Source organism: Mastomys coucha, unplaced genomic scaffold (assembly GCF_008632895.1).
Source record: "Mastomys coucha isolate ucsf_1 unplaced genomic scaffold, UCSF_Mcou_1 pScaffold14, whole genome shotgun sequence".
NCBI lineage: Eukaryota > Metazoa > Chordata > Mammalia > Rodentia > Muridae > Mastomys > Mastomys coucha.
Genome location: NW_022196896.1, coordinates 126,927,530 through 126,947,919, shown reverse-complemented (window position 1 = coordinate 126,947,919; position 20,390 = coordinate 126,927,530). Strand labels below are relative to the sequence as shown.

The 20,390-nt window shown below is 39.9% G+C and overlaps 1 long non-coding RNA gene across 1 annotated transcript in view; it reads left to right on the top strand.

Moving 5' to 3' along the window:
* The window catches only part of LOC116089338, a 138,339-nt gene that overhangs the window by 76,701 nt on the left and 41,248 nt on the right, over positions 1–20,390 (top strand). The gene's annotated exons all lie outside the window — the stretch shown is intronic.

Genomic DNA, 20,390 nt, shown 5'->3' with positions numbered 1-20,390 from the left:
GTACTTTGGTGGTAACTAAAAGCTCTCTATTTGGGATTGAGACCTGTTCAAGAAGAGAGAAACCATGCCTGGTACTGGAAACCTAACCATCCACTCAGTACAAGTTAAGTTGTGGATCTTGGAAAAGAGTCTATAACCACCACTTAACTAAACCAGAAAAATCTCTAACAGTCTGAATACTTGGTCTTTCTATCTACAAAGAAGTATGGTCCTCATTCCTCATTAAGCAAACTTGTCTTTGCCACAGATGGAGACAGGAAACTACAGGCAATTAAAAAATATAAAGTTGTGGAGTCTAGTCCCAAAGGATACATATACAAAACTTAAGGCTTAGATAGCATTGCGTGAGAGGTGTGGGGAGATTGTAAGAGCTAGAAGATTGTAGAATTTTCCCTGAGACTGCGCACCCTAGTAATGTCAGAAGCATTACCCATGAAGTCACACCAATATATTTGCCTAAACACAAATGGATCGAGGACGACAACAACAGAAAGATTATGGAGTATGTATATGGGTATATATGTAATAATAATTAGTGAAAAATTTAAATTTTAAGGCAATCAAGAGAGGGATATATGGGAGGGAAGAGAGAAGAGAAATGGTGTAGTCATATTATAATCTTAAAATTCAATCCTTTGAAAACTGTGAACCTAAACATATCTTCCTTTAAGATGTTTCCATCAAATATTTGTCACAAAGACCAAATCTGACAGGAAAGAAAAGGAGTGATAGACAAGAAATGGCCGTTTAAGAACAGTTTGGATATCTGTGACTAATGAGTTCCAAGAATTATGTCTCTTATCAATTGTCTACCACATTTGAACTAGATATCTTCTCTTTACTTTGTCTAGCAGAATGGAATCACTAATTCATATCAAACACCATTTCAAGTATAACACTCTTTCCTTCATTAGGTTGGTTATAAATGAAATATTTCTTGAGTATGTACTTAATGGGGCTAGAAAGATGTCTTAGTAAGATTACATACTACTTTCGAAGAAGCCTGGAGTTCCGTGTCCAGCACCTGTGCCATGTAACTCACAACAGCCTATAACTCTAGCGCTAGATCTGACATCTTCACCTCCCTTGGACTCCTGAACTCAGGTGCACATACTAAGCACACACATCCATACACAGAATTTAAAAACTAAATCTTACAAGGTAAGAAAGAATTTAGTAAGACTAGATGTACTTCTTTAGTTGGTTTAGATAGTGAGAAGATGTGTAGATAGAGTAAAGAACCCTCTAAGGCAGTGTCTGAATGGGAGTCAAAGAAATGACAGAAAAGGATGGAGGTGAGAGAGCTGCTGCGGAGTAAACTAGTCTCCATGGAGAGAGCAGACTGACTCACGGTGCCCACTCCCTCTTCCCCATTCTCCATCAGGAACCCTGACATACTCATTATAGCATGCATGTTTCATAGGACTTAGCATGCAGTAGAAACTCAGCAAACATTTTCCCCGTGAATCAATAAAGGAAGAAAAGAATCATGTGGTTTGAAAGCTTTCAGGTTGAATTTCAAAGACTTCCATGCCCTGAAAAAGTTCAGGAAGTCATGTAGTTAACTTGTCTTCAGCTAGCACTTAAACCACACCAAGAAATAGCTTTCAATAATTTTCTTTTTAGAAATCCCCACATCCTTACCTCAAAGCATATTTCAGTATCATTAAAAATATATATGTTGAAATCTTCCTTCTGTGATTCAGGATCAATTTTTCTTAATTGAAGCAAGCTACTTACACCCTCATGCATCTTTAGGTATATTGTTTAGACTGAACCCAGTGTCTTGTGCCTTCTCCGCACTTTCTCTAACTCTGTGTAGTACCCTAAGCTCCAAGTGTTTAAAACTTTAGTATACATTTCCCCTTTCCCTTCAGAATAAACTTCTCAGAAAATGGGACAGGGTTAACTGGCAAGCACTCACTTAATTTCTTTATCTTTTTAAAATGGGAAGAGGATTCAAGTCTCCCTCAGCAAAGCATTAGTAGGAACACATGTGCCAGCTCTTGTTTCTTATAATCGAGCAACACTCAATTTAAAATACTTAGGAATGATCAGAAGAGAGGTAAGGCCAACACCCCATTCCCTGCAGTCTGGTGATTGTGCTCGACCTGTGATCTATGCAAACTTGCTTAGGCAGGGCTATGAAAAGCAGCCTACGATCTTGAATGTGATACAGACATTCCGTGTTGAGAGAGCTTCTCTTTTATCAGTCTGACTTTTACTTATAAACCTTTCTTCCTTAAAATCAGAGTTTTAGACCACCAAATTCTCAGGTAAAATCTCAGGCCAAAGGTAGTCTGAGAAAACAGGAAATGTATAGGCTATATTACATAATGTTTAGTATAAGTTATATTCTTAAGTATTAGGAGTTCAGGGAGACTATGAAGAGACTATGACTGTAAGAATTCAACTTCCTTTTTTTTTTTCTGTGTTACTAATGAAAGTATTATTTGTAAGGTTAATTTGCAATCTTAGGATTGAAATAATATCAGTGTTTATACATCCAAGAAGACACGAGCAAAACAACCCTCTGCAGTTTAAATGCAAGGCAGATGTGATCTGTGCATGCAAAGTTTCTAATATTCAGGAAACTGAAGTTCTAAGAAGTGACAACCAACCGAGTGAAGGATTTGCTGAGATCGCTGAGGTCTGCAGGTGTGCATGGAGTACCGGTCACAACTCTGGTGTGAAATAAATCAGCCAGAACCACCTAAGGAACCCAGTTATTGCACGGCTAAAATTCAACACAAGTTGACAGATCAAACTCCAGTTTTTCTTTTTATCTCTAGTAATATGAGGAGATTGGAGGAAGCTGGCCAGCTAGTTCTTAGGGTCTAGTGAAGAAGTTCCTCTCACACATAAGCCCTTTCTCTTCTAGCAGAGGAGACCTCACACCATCTGAGGGCCTTCCTGAACCCCAGTCCTCTGCAGTTTCACAAAGCACAACAGGTGTTCCTGTTAATTTCTTCCCACTCCATTTTTCCCCCAGCATGGTTGAAATGTTCCTCCTATGTGTTCCTAACCACGATGACCGTACAAGGCCACAATCATTTCCCTTGTTCTGTAATGAGAATGTTGAAATTTTTACATGTTAAGCAGTGTATTACCAGGTGCACCAATGTGAAATGAAAAGGCCAGGAATTTAACCTTGATCTTGTAGCATCAGTAGGAATGATCAAGGGACAGTATGATTGTCCCTGCTGTTATGAGGTGGGTGTTGGGTCTTAGGGCTCAGAATCAGTTAAGCAGAATTAGCAGTTACCCAGGGTGATGTCTTCATATGGAAGGTATCATCTCTCTGCTTGGGGTTGGTTATCTTTATAGTTAGGATAAATTGTCAAATAATTCTTGTTTCCTCCTTTCTTGTTTTATAAATAAAGAGTTTACTAGAAACCCAAACTCTGTCTCATCTGTCCCTGTTTACAGCATGAGAGGAGAGACCCAAGCTTCCTGTCCAGGCTGGGCAGGGTTTGAACCTGTACCCTGGCTGCATTCCATAGAGTGTTTAAGCTTTTCTTCCCTGTGTATTAACTGCTTTCATGCAGAGTGTGTTCCAGAAGCAAAGATACATGTGGCATGAAGTGCCAATTTGGTCTACCTCGTTGTCATGAGCACACAGTTTGGATCAATGATCGCAACAATAACATATCACCAGACTTAAACAGACAATAATGTGTGATAGGACCAAGCACGTTAAAAAGCATCGTTCCACGTCTATCTTAGTTCTTGGCTTTTAAAATTTTTGATGGTCCCATACCTGACTTTTGCCGTAGGTTTTACATCACTATCATAATCCCATAAGCCAGAAATTAAATTTCATAAAGTACATTAGGCTGCATTTATTCATTAAGCATGATTCTTATTCTTTTCATAAAGGCAGTATGAGTTCACTTGCAAAATAGCGGTGTTGTAGGTTGTTAAGCAGAAGTCTTCCAGCATCTTCAGTTAAGTATTTTATTAATACTAGTCATACACAGCAGAGGCTCCCACTGAATGTCTCTGGCTATAAAATATGCTGACTATTAAATATCAGCCCTCTGATGACACAGATGAAACAGGAATGGAACTGGGTTACTTGACCTGGTGTTTGGTCATTATTGTGTTGTTTGTTTCTTTTTTATTTATTTTATTTTTATTGCTACTAAGGTGAGTACTAATGCTACACTGTCTTCCTTCCTTTCTATCTCCTAACACGCCTGGCTTCTCCACTACCTTCCCCAGCGCATAATGGCCCCATGCTGCTTCAGCAATAGCTACTTTGGCAGGAAACCATGTCATGAATAGGAGGTAGAAACGTAGGCTGTACCTGCTCTTAAACTTTCAACACCAAAACGTTTCCTAGTGAGGCTTCTTAAGAGTGTTTGGAAAGTGATTTGTTGTTTCAGTAACTTGAATGCTAGTTAGATAATGGTGCAAACACCCCAGTTATCACATGAGGATGTCATTGTATTAACTGTTGAAATATATCAGGACATTTCGGGACAACCGGCAATACCAGATGCTATTATTGGCTTAATGGTTAATATGTTTGCACTCTTCTCCTTAGCTCTTTCAGCATGCTTACAATCCCTTTTGTGGAAAGCATTTTTAAATGTGCAGGGAGTATATACTAAGGTTTCAGCATCTATTTAGATACACATATATTTATGGGCACTTAGCTGCTTTCTGAGTTTATTGCATAGTTGCTATTCCACAAAGTGCTGGCACTCCCTGTGTTCTGAACACCTGACTTGCTAGCATCCTGAGTAGGTTTGCCATTAGGCCTTCTCTCCTGCACTTTAAATGTAGATAGTCATCTCCAGCCAGCTTCTGTGTTCAGAGAGAGAGAGAGAGAGGAGAGAGAGAGAGAGAGAGAGAGAGGAGGGGGAGAGAGAGGGGGAACAGGAGAGAGAGGGAGGGAGGGAGAGGCGGGGGGGGAAGGAGGAGAAGGAGAGGAGGGAGGTGCTTGGCTTAATTAGAACCATTTTCTGCTAGTTCACAAACATCTTAGCATTTTATTTTGCTTGTGTGTATTTTAGATCATAGTTCCACAATTTAGCCATTGCTACTCCATCATATTCACCAATTGCATTCATGCAAACTCCCCCTTTCATTATCTCCTTGTTCTGACATGGGGCCTAATGTAAACTTTACTTGCCTTCCCCCCTCCTTACTCCTCTGTGTATGTCCCCACTGTGAACCTCTCAATGACTATAACCGCAGCTCAATGTGAGAATGTGCTGGTTGGTTTTGGTAAACTTGACATGAACTAGAGTAACCTTGGAAGAAGGAACTGCAGTTAAGGAGCTGCCTCCATGAGATTTGCCTATGGGCATGACTTTGGAGGCATTCTCTTGATTAATGATTTATTACGTGAGGCCCCGCCCACTGTAGGTGGTACCACTCTTAGGCAGGTGGTCTTGGGTTGTATAGAAGAAGAAACTGATAAAACCAGGGAGAGCAAGCCAGCAAGCAACACCTCTCCATGGTTCCTGCTTCAGTTACAGCCTCCAAGTTCTCGCCTTGAGTGCCTCCTCCAACTTAAGTGACAGACTATCAGCCAGAAGTGACAGACTATCAGCCAGAAGTGCAAGTTGCTTTTACTTGGTTCTAGTTTACTCCAGCAACAGGACCTACTCAGGACCAGAAGGGATAATGTCATCTCACTCTCAAAGAATGTAGTCTTGAACTGAAAAATAGTGATTAATGCATTCAAAATGTTGAACGTTATGGAATTCTTTTGCTTCTGTTTTCTATAATCTCTAAAGCCCTCTATTTTCTCTAAATATACTTGATTTTCTTCAAGACCCAGGGTACAATCAATTGTCTTTTCCCATCTAATTTTGTGGTATTAAATTACATCCCTTACATTTCACTAATTGCATCCTAGCATAGTATTGCAGGTACATATAGGCTTATTAAGCTTGTGTGGATTCTTAAACATGACACAGTACTCTGTTTAACTGAGCAAATAATTCTGAGGTTGTTGAAAAAGCTCTGGAGTGTAAGTTGATGATTCTATTTTGTTGGTTTGTGGGGATCAAATGTTCTAAGGACAGGGTCACAGACGATGATGACAAAGTGCTCTTCAATAAGAAGCATGCTGGAAATTCCTAGAACATTCCCTCAAACTGGAGCCACCCTTCAACATTCAAAGATGACCAACAAGGGAATAAATGAAGGGAGTGGAAAGAGCTGTGAATAATGAGAGGAACTTGAATTGGTGTTATTTTCTGTTCCCAACTTATGCCTGGATTGATGTATAGACAATCTGCCCTGCTTTGATATTGCAGGGGAGCCACATAGACTAGCAGCCGAGGGGCATAACCCAGCTATTTCTACACAGCAAAAAGTGTCTATAGATTTTTAAAAACCCAATTAAGTGCAGAAAAGAGCTTTCATTTAACCTAGGGGCAAGATCAGGAAAGATGTAGGCCTCAAAGTTTATCCTGTTAAAATATAGTGGGTTTAGAATTTAATGGGTGGGTTTCTGCTCTCAAAATGAAAGGAAGAGTTCAAACAAATGAAGTCATGGTGTTCTGTGACTGACAATTGACTCCTCATATGTTCTTAAGTTATTTATCATAGATTATTATCAGAAAGCTAGGACAAGAATTATCCTCACTATTTTAGAGATATACATCAAGGAAGAAGGGATTGTTTCTTCACTTTCCTATAATTAGGGAGGTTCAAAAGAGGGTGGAAAGAGGGAACATTTTCTGGTTGAACAAGTGGAGCAAAGCATGGAGAATATTCATAAGCTGTATAGTTATTTAGTAAACTATAATGTGAACTTTGCCTATGACTAAGAAAGCCCTCAAAGACATCCTAAATGACTTTAATTCTGATGAAAAATTCATAAGAGCCCCACAAAAGTGTCACATGACATAGTTTTGTAGAACCCCTTAATTATGTATAGGGACAAGGTATAACTATGCTTAATAATTGTTCACTAGGCAAAATAAAGAAATTCTTTAAGAGAAAAATGATTTCTATTTTTGATACTGAGAAATCACTTGATTTGGAAGTATTGAGATAGCTTGCCAAAGTCTAAAACTCATCTTAAGTGTAGAATCCATGAGCTCTGTGGTCATTTTAGACCCTTGGAGATTGTGACATCCCCACAAAGTAGCACTTTAATGCCCTGAAAAGCACAGCTATTTTGGGGATATAAATGCTTAGAAGTCAAGCATGATGGAGAACCCTCTTTGCTCCACGTTAAATATTCAGCTCCTCTTGATGACCCTGTGTGATTCACTTAGACCACAATGCCTCATCCCCTTTTAGTAAGATATGTGATAAACTCAAAGCATACTTCCAGGTAATTTTACAAGAATTCATTTATAAAGAATAAATTTCTTTAGGTAATCAAAAAAAAAAAATAAAAATTCAGAGAGTGAGAAAAATGACATCCTGCGTGAATCTTCGTCAGTTTTCCTCAGTCTCTGTGATGGATTCCATTATCTCAGAAATGACCTTTCCAGTTCATCTCTCTTTGAGACTAATACAATTCTTTGCCATTCTGCTATAATGAAAGTATCACCCGGATAACTATCCAGCATGATCTTCCAGAAGGAGGACTAATTTGGGAAGGAGTAAAGTACTTTAATATAGCATTAAGTCCATCTCACTTTTTTTTTTTAATCCTTGTACAAAACTTCTGGCTGGAATAAAGCAAGTTTGTGTGCCACTGTAAATACTCAGAGCTCCTCATTCACTGTAGAAGCAATTTTTATTGATGCATACATGGACAGATGTATAAATGCTCCCCTTAAAGAACTCAGCCACACACAAATTCAAAAGTGTAAGTCCCTAGACACGTAACAGGTATCTCAGTTGGAGACTTGAAGGTCAGCAATTCCAAGGTCTGTGGCAGTTTTCCTAGACTCAACATACTATGTGAGCATGTTCGGCTTGTCTCTACCTGCAAGAAGCACCGTGGTAGTTTGTGGAGAACATAAAACACTAATTACATGGTCTTGTTAACTGTATAGCTATTTGAAGTGGTAGCAAAATGCAGCCCTGTGCAGGGTGGAAAGAGCTGTGAATAATGAGGGGAAGCTGCCATGGACAGGCTGGAGCATGTGGAGAGGTGACGTCTGTGGTGATCTACAGCATCTTCCTCTGAGATGCTCGCTCACATGCTGTTGTTCGCGCCTTTCTTTATGGGGAAATCCAAGGAGTGCAAGAGGGTGAGATGATGACCTTTAACACAGAGATCCAAAGAGCGACGCATAGGTCCTTCTTCAGGCCAGATCACATGGTCTATGGTCAAGGCTTGATAGTCTTTTTGCAGGGCCCAGTTAAGTGTATAAACCCATGCTTGTTCTGGATGCTAATGAAGTTAGTGAAATTCCTTAGAAGACATAAACTGGCTTTGTAAAAATGCCTTTATGATGACACATCCATGACATAATTGTCTGGCAGACATTTTAATTGCCATGGTGTAGATGTGGGAACAGTGGTTCAGAGATTTTGCGTAGTTTAGCAGCATCAGGTATTTGAGCTAGAACAATACAAGGTAAGTTCAAAATGCAAAAAAAAAAAAAAAAAAAAAAGGAAGACAACTCAATAAAACACAAGACTAACTTAGCTACTCAGACCTACACTGTGACATTAATGAGTTTGATTATAAATATGTCTTTCTTTTACGAATTTAGCTATTGATTAACTACATGGTGTTACTTAAGCATAAATCTTTCAATATCTAAGAAACACAAAGAGAAGGAGGTATTAAAGGTGGTGTTAAAAATGGCATCAAGTCTGTAAAAAGTGAAAGCCTAATTTTTGTTTAATGTGATTGTCAAAACAGCAAGGGTGCCTCAGAGGTTTCCATCAGAACCTGACATTGTCATGTTAATGTTTGAGATCTATACTACTTATGACCTGGCAGAGCTTGCCTAAGTGAGAAATGCTCCTTCCTCTCTTTGTCCCTTCCTATTTTTAGGCCATCCTGATTAGAACTTTGATTTCCTCTGACCATTCTTTTGCATATCCTATTTTCTTCCTTCCTTTCTTCCTTCCTCCTTTCCTCCCTCCCTTCCTCCCTCCCTCCCTTCCTTCCTTCCCTCCTCCCTTCCTCCCTCCTTCTCTTCCTTCCTTCCTTCCTTCCTTCCTTCCTTCCTTCCTTCCTTCTTCCTTTCCTCCCTCTCTCCCTCCCTCCCTCCCTTCCTCCTTCCCTCCCTCCCTTTCTTCCTTCCTTTCTTTCCTCCTTTCTTTCATTCCTTCTCTTTTTAAAGAGTTTGTCGATACCGTGTACTTTGGATCCACTAGTAACATTAAAGGAACCAGGCAGTGGCTGGCCCTGGCTCTCTGGCTAAGCTGTACATCCCTCTTTGCAGGGCAGCATGTTTCCTTTGGCTGGGAGGCTACAGCCTTGGCATTTGGAGCCTCTTAACTCAGTCCCACAGCTTTTCATCTACGCCGTCCTTGACGCCGCACAGACACCCCATGCTGAAATCTTTTTGCAGAGTTTCGACCTGTCTGCTAGACTAAACAGAGACAAGGAAACAGGTAATGACAGGATTGAAACATCGTTCGGGGATCTTGGGAGGAAAAAAGAAAGCAAGAAAAAAAATTGATGAAGAACATAGTCACCCCAAGCTTGTGTTGTCTCATCAGAACCTTTCAGTGTTTGGAACTTTTCCCGAGCCTTGCCCTATGGAGACAGAAAGACTTATTAGATCATTGTGTCTGCTTCCCCACCTGGGCAGGAAGGAGTCTTCCATACGGAGAACATATGGCTTGGGCTTAGATTAGCAACCAAGAATGTCAGTTGGCAGACAGATGGAAGAGAAGCAGAGGGTTGTGTGAGCCATGCTAGCCTGGACCTCAGAAATGAATTTTAAAAATTAGACTCTATAAATTTGTTGATGAAAATAAGCACTGACCAGCCCGGGAAGAGGAAGAGGAGCTGATGTGCAGTAAACACATATGACCATCTAGGTGGAGTATTGGCTTAAGAGCAGCCTTATCATCATTTGATTTTATAGAGGAAGAAAGTGAGACTCAGAAGCATGAGGTCATTGCCCAAGTCTGGGAACCACCCAGTTGGCGAAGGCCCGAGTTTCCCAGGAAATCTATTTGAAAATCCATGCTCTTAAAAACAACAACAATGATGTGACAGGGTAAAATTTTAGATGGATTTTCAGTATTTTAGGTAAAGAGATGGTGAGAATCTTGTTTCTCTTCTGTAGAAATTATTTGGCTTAAGGAACTTTCTATAGATTGATTCTTATGTTTTGAATGTAAAGGTCTTGGCAATATACAAATAAGCTTTGGGCAACCAGGATGAGAAAACATTTTGGAGAAGGGGTTTGAGAGATGCAGGTTAGACTTATCATTTGAGTGGTCTATAGGAGATGGTGAGATCTGGGGATAGAATATGATAGTAGTGAAATGAGGTGCATCAATTATATTCCATATATTATAATTGTGTATGTGTGTTGTTTGTGTTATAGAGACATATATGTTCAAATTAGAGCAAAGGTTATCAGGATGAGAGACTCCTATGACTTTAAGAGACCAGAATCTGCGAGTAGGTGTTCAAGGGTGGCTGGGCAATCTGATTTTATTTCTGACTATGGAGATATAAACACGTGGCTGGAAAAGAGATGGGGAAAACACTATCTCCAATTTGAAATGAGTTGGAATGGTGGGAGGGGAGTAACACTGGCTGGGGTATTCAGGAGGGAGTCCCTTTTGCTAATGGCAGATAATGACTGCCAGACATGAAAATTTTATCATTGATAATGTCTGGACTCAAGACAAAGAACTAGGGAGCTACAGGCAACGAAGTAGCTCAGAGACTAGGGAGCCCCTTCTTCCCCAGGGAAGAACATATCATTTGATAATTCAATCCCTAATAGTCAGTCCTGCCTGAAACCATATGCATACAAATCACATTATACAGATCGAGCAGGTTGTATTTAGACATCATGGAATGTATATATGCATAACAACAATTAAAGAAAAGAGGACCATTTTTGAAAGAGAGTGGAAGGTGCATGGGAGGGTTTGTAGGGAGGAAAGGAAAGGGAGAGATGATGTAATTATAATCTGAAAACATTTTGGAAAGGTTTCTGCAGTTATAGAAGAGTAATTATGGCAGACCAGGAGCTGTGGAAGCCTGTTGAAAACAGAGAACTAACTACTCGTCAGGGCTGACCTCAGTGTGAGGCGCTAAGGTGTTGACTGCGACCTCAGTGTGAGGCACTAAGGTGTTGACTGCGACCTATAGGGATGGAATCAAAGATGATTCTGAAAATATTTTATAATCAACCAACAAGCCATGGATCCCTCCAGGTAACACTGGCACCACTTTGTCAAATGACCTGGTTCAAAGCAGTTAGGTAGTGGTGCTTCTGATAAATCTGAGGTATGGAGACAGGGCTCCTTCTGATAAAAGTTCCTTCTTGGCTTGTTTTTTTAAGGCCGCTTGCTATGGTGAGGTGAGATGCATGATGTGTGGAGTGTGAGAAACACTCCTTGAGTCCAACCTTAGGCTCTTCTTGTATGCTCTTGATTGTGTATAGCTCCAATGGTTTAGGAAAGAAATGGACTTGAAGTCTGAAGGCTTTTATAAAAGCAACACTTGTTCTGGATCAGTTCATTTCACGAAATGGCTGTGCCACACCTCAGTTCTTGAGTATATAATATGAGATAGATTAGACTAGGACATTATTGAGATCTCAGTGCCAAGGGCTTGAAATACAACTTATAAATTGCTTAGACATGTCCGTTCTATTTCGGAGTTCCTGATAAAGTGCTACTACCATTTTCCTTCCACCAAAATAACTATATGGAAATAATTTTCATTATATTGTGTGGTGATTTTCTGATTCTGTGAAGAAGAAACACACACAAACACACACACACTATTTCTTTCTCTCTCACACACATACACACAAACACACACTCTCACATATACACAAACATACCCTCCCTCCCTCCCCCCTCTCTCTCTCTTTCTCTCTCTCTCTCTCTCTCTCTCTCTCTCTCTCACACACACACACACACACACACACTCACACTCACACACACACCTGAATTTCCATAGTTTTGTTTCTTCTTTGTCCTATCTATTTTCTCACTCTCTCAATATTCCAGGGTTTCTTTGTCCTATCTGCTTTCTCACTCTCTCACTAGTCCAGGATTTCTGGTAGTCCATGAGTTTTGTTTCTTCTTCGTCCTATCTACTATCTCACTCTCTCACTATTCCAGGATTTCTGGCAGAATTTCTAGTCTTTGTTACTTACTTCCTACCTACACATTTTTTTCTGAAAGTTTTTAAAGCACTTCACTGTGAATTTAAGTTACTATTAAGCTTTAAAGAGTTAAAAAGAAGCCTCTTTTGTGGTAGAAGTGATAAAGGAAAAGGAAGGGAATTTATGCTTTGCAGTTTTTCAGAGATTTTCACAGGTACAGTATGTATTATTGAAATTTCATCTCTCCTCAATGCTGCTTATCTTACTGGTCTTTTTTTCCTCCCTGGCAAAGCATTTCCTAGTCTAATGGTGAAGAATCTGTGGATGCTGGAGACAGAAGTCCACTTACATAACTTGCATATAGCATAGGGTGATAGTATGTGCTACCTCCTGCTGTATGACTGCCGAGCCCTGATCATATGTTTATCTTAGAGCTTAGGGGACACTAAGTGCAGTATGTCTCTGACTGGAGCTTCCATATGAGGACCAAAACAAAGCTGAAATGCAGGTGCAGGTGCGAGTCAAGCACTGAGACACTCATCTTGCAGATAGAAAGGTAGAGCATCCATTTACTAGGTCATCCAGTCGTTGTTGGCATTATTCTGTCATTATTCAGTCCAATCCTTGGACCACTCTTAGGCTTGGAGGCTTTGTTCCTTCCTTTCTGGTGGCAGAAAGCTCCCGGTCTTCTGTAGAACCTCACCTGCCCCTCAGCTTGTGTCTTCAAAGCCCACACACCAAGGAGAGAAGATGAGAGCAAGCCCACATCTGGATTCCTGCCATCTAATTACAGAACTAACATCCCAAACCCCTTTGCCTTATCCTGTTTACCAGAAGCAAGTATTAACTCCCAGCAAAAGGAAAGAAATTATTCAACAAAAGGGCATACTTACTTATCTAAAAATTGGAATAAAAGGAATATTGAAACATGACTCTATCCATGTAATTTAAAAGGTAGAGAGTCTGAATTCTTCAGGAACAAACAGATTCATAAAATAAAAACACATCATTAGATATCACTATCTCCCCAACATTTTTACTCCTGCCAGAGTTCAATTTCTGTTTCACAGTGGTTCATAAAGACTACAAATTTTTATTTCACTAATTTGACAGTTCTGTCAAAGGCAGCGCTTGGTATTCCTTGTCTTGTCTGACCACTCTAGGCTGGTGCTATCTCCTGATGCTGCAGACAGACTGTCTGCATCTGAACAGCATGAACTGAGAGTGAGGAGATTGAAGCCTTCTGATGTGGACAAGAAACTAAGACTCCTGCCTGTAAACATTATCAACAACCAATGGGTCAGCCTGCCCTACTTAAACAAAGAATGGAGCTAAATGGAACATGGAAGGTGCAGAGCTGTCAGAGCCTGTGCTACTGAACGGTTTCCAAGAATTCTGGCCACACCATTACTGGGCAAAGCATACATGCCCAGGATCAAGTACATGATACGGTGCATTTAAAGTGCAGTGTCAAACATAAAAATAACATAAAAAATAACAGGAAGCAACAATCACTATTCCTTAATATCTCTTAACATCAATGGACTCAATTCCACAATAAAAAGATGTAGACTAACAGAGTGGATACTTAAACAGGACTTAGCATTTTGCTACATACAGGAAATGCACCTCAGTGTCAAAACCAGACACTACCTCAGAGTAAAAGGCTGGAAAACAATTTCCCAAGCATATAGTACCAAGAAACAAGCTGGAGTAGCCATTCTAATATCAGATAAAATTGACTCTCAATGGACAATTATCAAAAGGGATAAGGAAGGACACTTCATACTCATCAAAGGAAAAAAATCTACCAAGAACTCTCAGTTCTGAACATCTATGCGCCACATGCAAGGGAACCCACATACATAAAAGAAGCTTTCCCAATCAACGCACACATTGCACCGCACATAATAATAGTGGGAGACTTCAACATCCCACTCTCATCAATGGATAGATCATGGAAACACAAACTAAACAGAGACACAGTGAAACTAACAGGAGTTATGGACCAAATGGATTTAACAGATATCTATAGAACACTTCATTCTAAAGCAACAGAATATGCCTTCTTCTCAGCACATCGTGGTATCTTCTCCAAAACTAACCATATAATCAGTCACTCCAAAAAGAAACTGGAGAGAGCATACACTCATAGCTTAGCAGCACACCTGAAAGCTCTGGAACAAGAAGAAGCAAACACACCCCAAAGGAGTAGACAGCAGGAAATAAACTCAGGGCTGAAATCAACCAAATAGAAACAAATAGAACTATACAAAAAATCAACCAAACTAGGAGCTGGTTCTTTGAGAAAATCAACAAGATAGATAAACCCATAGACATACTAACCAGAGGGCACAGAGTCAGTATTCAAATTAACAAAATTAGAAATGAAAAGGGAGATATAGCGACAGAAACTGAGGAAATTCAAAAAAATCATCACATCCTGTAACAGGATTTTCTCTGATTTAAATTAAGTTAATTTAAATATTAGTGCAGGAGGAGGCCTGTGATTGGGCAGGGAAAAGGGAGGTGGAGCTAAGAGTTGCAGGGACAGAGAGCAACTCAGGAGAGAGGGGAAGAAGCATGGTGGATAGGATGATTCAGATTCAGCATGGTTTTAAATAGCCACAGGTAGATATGATATCAAATAGGCACAAAATAACTTGTCTAATCTAGGTGGGCAGCTTGTATCATTGTCAGTTGGCTCTGAAATTATTGTGTGGACATCTTGTGAGTTGAGGATTTATTGATATATAAATCTGATTAATTATAAAAAATGAAAAAATAAAATAAAAATAAAAAAATAGAAAAATAAAAATATAGCGCAGTGTCATGGCAGGCTCCAGGAACATCAACAAGCTGGTGCTGTATTGTTTCCATACAGAAGATGATGTGTTTTGACATATGATTTCTATGAAAGCTACTCTGACTCTAAGAACAGTGTCGCCATGTCACCATGCTCCCTGGAGAAGCCACTGACTTACCTGGTGTTCTATTTTGCAATATACCATAGGAATGGGAACTTCTTTTATATGTTTTGTTTCTACATATTTGACAAAGTATGAGTTAATATCTAGTTTAGGATTCAGATGGATCACTGAAATAAAGGGACTTGAGATACATGTATAGATCCATGTACTACGTTTAAACAGAAAGAATAAAAAGGAAAAACATTAAGAAAAAGAGGAAACAAAATCGAATAACTGGGCCAAACACCCAATAATGTTGTTATTGTTTATCTTTACATCCTTAGAGTACTCCTTAAAATGATGAATGTGAAAGGGAGATTTAATTCTGTAACTCTTGACAGGTGATAAGGGTGATTACTACTCATAGATCAGGAAGTCCATTCTACATCACAATTATTTATATTTTTCTGCTCTCAGTTTCTTCATCCATTAAGTTGAGAGCATGGCCATCAAGTTGCCTCAAAAATGGAACGAGGCCAGACACAGAGATGGACGGTGTGTCCATGATGCTTGTCATCATCCAGATAAAATATTGTAACAGAGGCTCTCAAAGTATGAGATAGACTCAAGGGGAAAACTTAAAAATAGGTAGAGCTCAACTTCACATGTATTTTTAAAGGCATATTGCACTTTGAGGAGTAAGAGTGAGGTGTGAACTATGTAAAGGCAATATGACCTTCTGAAGGCCTAAAGCGACTTCTTCAAGCCCATCTTCCTGGCTACTGTAAATTGTTCTTGAGTGGCTGATCAAAGCCGTCATGTCAGAATAAAGTGACTTTTAGAAATTTTTATCTGGTTCTTTTATTCTCTGATATTTTATTATCATTTTGGTGTCTCTTTATGGACGGTTATCCCATCCATAAATTTACTCATTTATTCATCCTGATAAATATATTTATTCAAATATTTTTGTATAAATTATTATTATTTATAATGGAAATTGATAATATCTTGTTCGCTTAAGGACACTCTTCATCCCCCCCCCCTTTTTGGTGTTAAAGCAAGGCAGAGACAGTCAAAGTGTTGCTCCTTGCTATGCTTGCCTGCCCTGAAGCAAGGAACAGGGACGTGATGTGGATCTCATTGGAAATATTGAGCCAAAGTTGGGAATAAAGAAGCATCCACACAGAGAAGTGAGCACCAGAGAATTCTAGGAGATAGGAGGAATGCCTTTCAAGGCCTAAGGAGAATGTGTTTGTGTTTTGGTGAGAGGCTGTCTTGGTCTCCATGAGCAAAGGGGCATGTAGCTGATAGAAAGACATATGTTGTACGCTTTGTTCCACCGACTATTTAGAAGATGAAGCAATTCCGCACACGAGACGTCAAGTTTTGTGCCCCAGATTGCACATTAAGTAGCAAAAGCAGCAGTGAGAGGCTCTCTTCTCATCCTAAGGCAGATTGTGGTGTTGGGATCTCACTGTGTCCATTTCTTCTGGTCACTTTAGGCCCTTATGTGTTGCAGTTTTTGCTAGAGTTATCTGAGATCAGGGGTCATGCCTTCTTGGATTGCATTTCACATAGCACAGAGTTCAGAGACTTGCTTGTTAAGTGCTTCTGATGGGCCATTCCAACAGCACTCTAATTCTTCCTCTCTTTATCCTCAAAGGTTTGACTGAGCCTTCTGGTTTACTATAAATGCTTTAGTCTAGATTTAGCTGATTTTGTAGCTCTTAATAAATATCTTAGAAAAATAACCACAGAATGTTAAAAATGCTGTCCATTAAAGATATTCAACTAAGAAGACAAAAGATAAACTTCATAGAAGATAAAAGATAAAGTTGATATATGTAGTTGAAAGCATTCGTGGTATTCAGACATGTGTGTATGCACGCGCGCGCACACACACACACACACACACCCCAAAATGAAAAGTCAAACAACAAATATACTTAAAGTCCCCAATGAAGAATTAAATGCATCTCCATTGATACTGTGGCCTTATAACAGACAGGTGATTTCATTTATATCGTTTTAAAAATGCAATTATTAAATATTCATGATATATTATACTTTACAAGGTTTAAACACTCATAGCAAAATCATATGGTAAAGATAAAATGCAGACAAAGAGTCTGGGTTCCCACAGCCACCGACCCTCAAGTGACCTATTAGTAAATGCCAGATTCTCATCTTGTAAAACTCCTGTGAGAGAACAGTCGAGGATGAGCCCTTGCCTCAACACTTGCTTTATAAAGCAAGCACTCTTAGTTTTTCTCCAGCAGAATCATTTTCTTGCTCTGCCAAAAGTCTGTGGCCTTTTATGAAAATGTGTACCTCATGTCACCAGCCACAGCCATAAATTCGGGTTAGTTACACACAGAAGTCCAGACATCCGGCCTGCTCAATTTAGATGATTCAAGTAAAAGTTGATATTTCCACTAACATTTCCTTAATTCCTATTACATGGACTGGAGGATTTTGTACTTGTTCATTTCACTTGGACCAGAGTTTTGGTGGTGAAATTTTAAGAAATAATTTATGCAGATTCAAAACAGAAGTATGGTGGAGATGGTCAGGTCTGCGATTAGTTATTGCTTCAGGACAAAGATTCTGAAACGATTCACTGCGGCGTTTGTTTGTGAGGAACTGTGGGCATATTGCATTCACAGCATACTGAAAGCTACTGTGAGGTGATAACCAAGATAAATAAACTAAAATAAGGATGAAGAAGGATGTGAATGAAAATAAGAGATCCATGGTTGGCATGCCAACAAGACTATGTGTCACAGCTGCTCTTATTTATTAATTAATTTATTCATTATTTATGTCCCAAACACAGTTCCTCTGAGAGGGTGAGGACCCCTGGGTATTTCTCTACCCTGGCACATCAAGTCTCTGCCAGATTAGGCCCATCCTCTCCCACTGAGGCCAGGCAAGGCAGCTGTGGAGACTAAGCTTCATGTCTGCTACATATGGTGGAGGCCTTGTTCCAGCCTGTGTATGCTCTTTGGTTAGTGGCTCATTTTCTGAGTGTTCCCAGCAATCCAGGTTAGTTGACTCTGTTGGTCTTCCTGTGTGGTTCCCATGCTCTTCAGGGCCTGCGGTCCTTTCCCCAGTTCTTCCATAAGAATCCCCAAACTCAGTCTAATGTTTGGCTGTGGGTCTCTGCATCTGTTTCAGTCAGCTGCTAGGTGGAGCATATCAGAGGACAGTTAAGCTAGGCTCCTGTCTGCAAGCATGACAGACTATCATTAATAACGTCAGGGATTGGTGCTTGCCCATAGGTTCCGTTTCAAGTTGGACTAGTTATTGGTTGGCCATTCCTTCAGTCTCTGCTCCATCTTTGCATTTCTAGAAAGAAGCAAACTTTGAGAGTCTCTGTGCCAAGGAGACATTCATGCTGCGTATACCCAGTGACACTTTGAGCATGACCCACAGGAGAATTCGTTCAGGAATCCCAAGGCATTGCCCATATGTAGATATTGATTTTAAGATGAAACAGGAAAATATGAGGTCCCATAGACTACAAGCTCCATGTGGGATCCTTGTGAATGTCCTCAATCATATTCTTCTGGAGAAAAGAGCATTCTAACTATACATTAAAATACAAGAGTCAGATAGAGGTACAGAGGTGGATGTTAGCAGCCAACCATTGGACTGAGTGCAGGGTCTCTAATAGAGGAGTTAGAGAAGGGACTGAAGGAGTTGAAGGGGTTTGCAACCCCATGGGAAGAACAACAATATCAACCAACCAGACCCCCCAGAACTCCCAGGGTTTAAGCCATCAACAAAGGAGTACACATGGCTCCAGCTGCATATGTATCAGAGGACGGCCTTGTCGTGCACCAATGGAAGGAGAGGTCCTTGGTCCTTTGAATGCTCAATAGATACCTCAGTGTAGGGGAATCAAGGGTGGGGAGGTGGGAGTGGGTGGGTGGGTGGAGGAACACCCTCACAGAAGCAGGGGGAGGGAAGACATGATAAGGGGTTTCTGGGAGGGGAACCAAGAAAGGGGATAACATTTGAAATGTAAATAAAGAAAATATCCAATACTACTACTACTACTACTACTACTACTACTACTACTACTACTATTACTACTACTATTACTACTACTGCTACTACTAATGAGCAATGGACAAAAACCAAACAACTAGCATTCTTGTTTCCCTTTTTGCATGCTCACTGTGAATCATACTGTTTCTAGCTTGAGACACAGAGAGTGTCTGTGTGGACAAGAGAAGATCTTCTTAACATAATCTTATGATTAGTTCACAATAGGATCTCACTGGAAATCTCCCCAAAGAAAACCTTGCCTCTTGACGCAAAAGGAGTTTATCCTAGAGCTAGCGCAAGAGTCTGCATGGGTGAGTACAGAGGAGAGAGACTGAGGGAAGGAAGAAATGGAGGGCTTCAAAAGTAACGGGACTTCTCAGTTTATTTTACTTTAAAAAAAAAATCCACATGCTCTAAGGCCACATAGAAAACTCACCTAGAAAGCCTAGTAAATGGAGGATGGGTTAGAGGCAGAGAAAAAAAAATGCTACAGAACTTCAAAGTAAGTACACTTCAAATCTCAAAAAATTAAATGGTGAAATTGAGTAGAGCAGAAACAACGAAAGAAAATATGACTGGCAAATAAAAAAGGAACATTAAATGAAAAACATCAAATTGAATTGGTTACAAAAAGCCTGTATTAGAAGGGTTAGTGGTGGAGGGGAATTTGGTCACTCACACACGGGTCTCTGGGTTTGCTCTGCTAGCCTGTCTATCTGTGTGACATTTCCAGAAGACGTCCCCTCTGTGTCTTAGTCTCCTTAGTACTCTTAGTCTCATCTACTGCAGGGAAATAAAACTTCTTGTATCTCAAATGTTATTTGTAAGGATTGGTTAGGTAATTGTTTTAAAGTACTTTGAATAGCAGCTGGTGAATGTCAATTGATCAGTAAATGTTAGCTATCATCCTGTTTATCTGTTCTTTGGTCAGATTTTCTTTCACTGTGACAGAATTACTTTAGAAAAGTAAGTAAAAGAGAAGTTTTAGCCCAGGTCATTTCAGCTTCATCGGTTGGGTCTGTGATGTGACAGGACAATATTAACGAGAGCATGCAGAAAGAAAATAAGAGTTTTTCATTTTACCATGGTTATGAAGGGAAGAGAGGAGGGGGAGAAAGAGAGAAGAAAGGAGAGAAAAAGGGACAGGGTAGGAGAGAATGAGGGAGGAGAGAAAGAGAAAGACAGTGAGAGAGACAGGGATAAACAGAGAGAAGTCAGCAGAGACAGAGACTCTGAG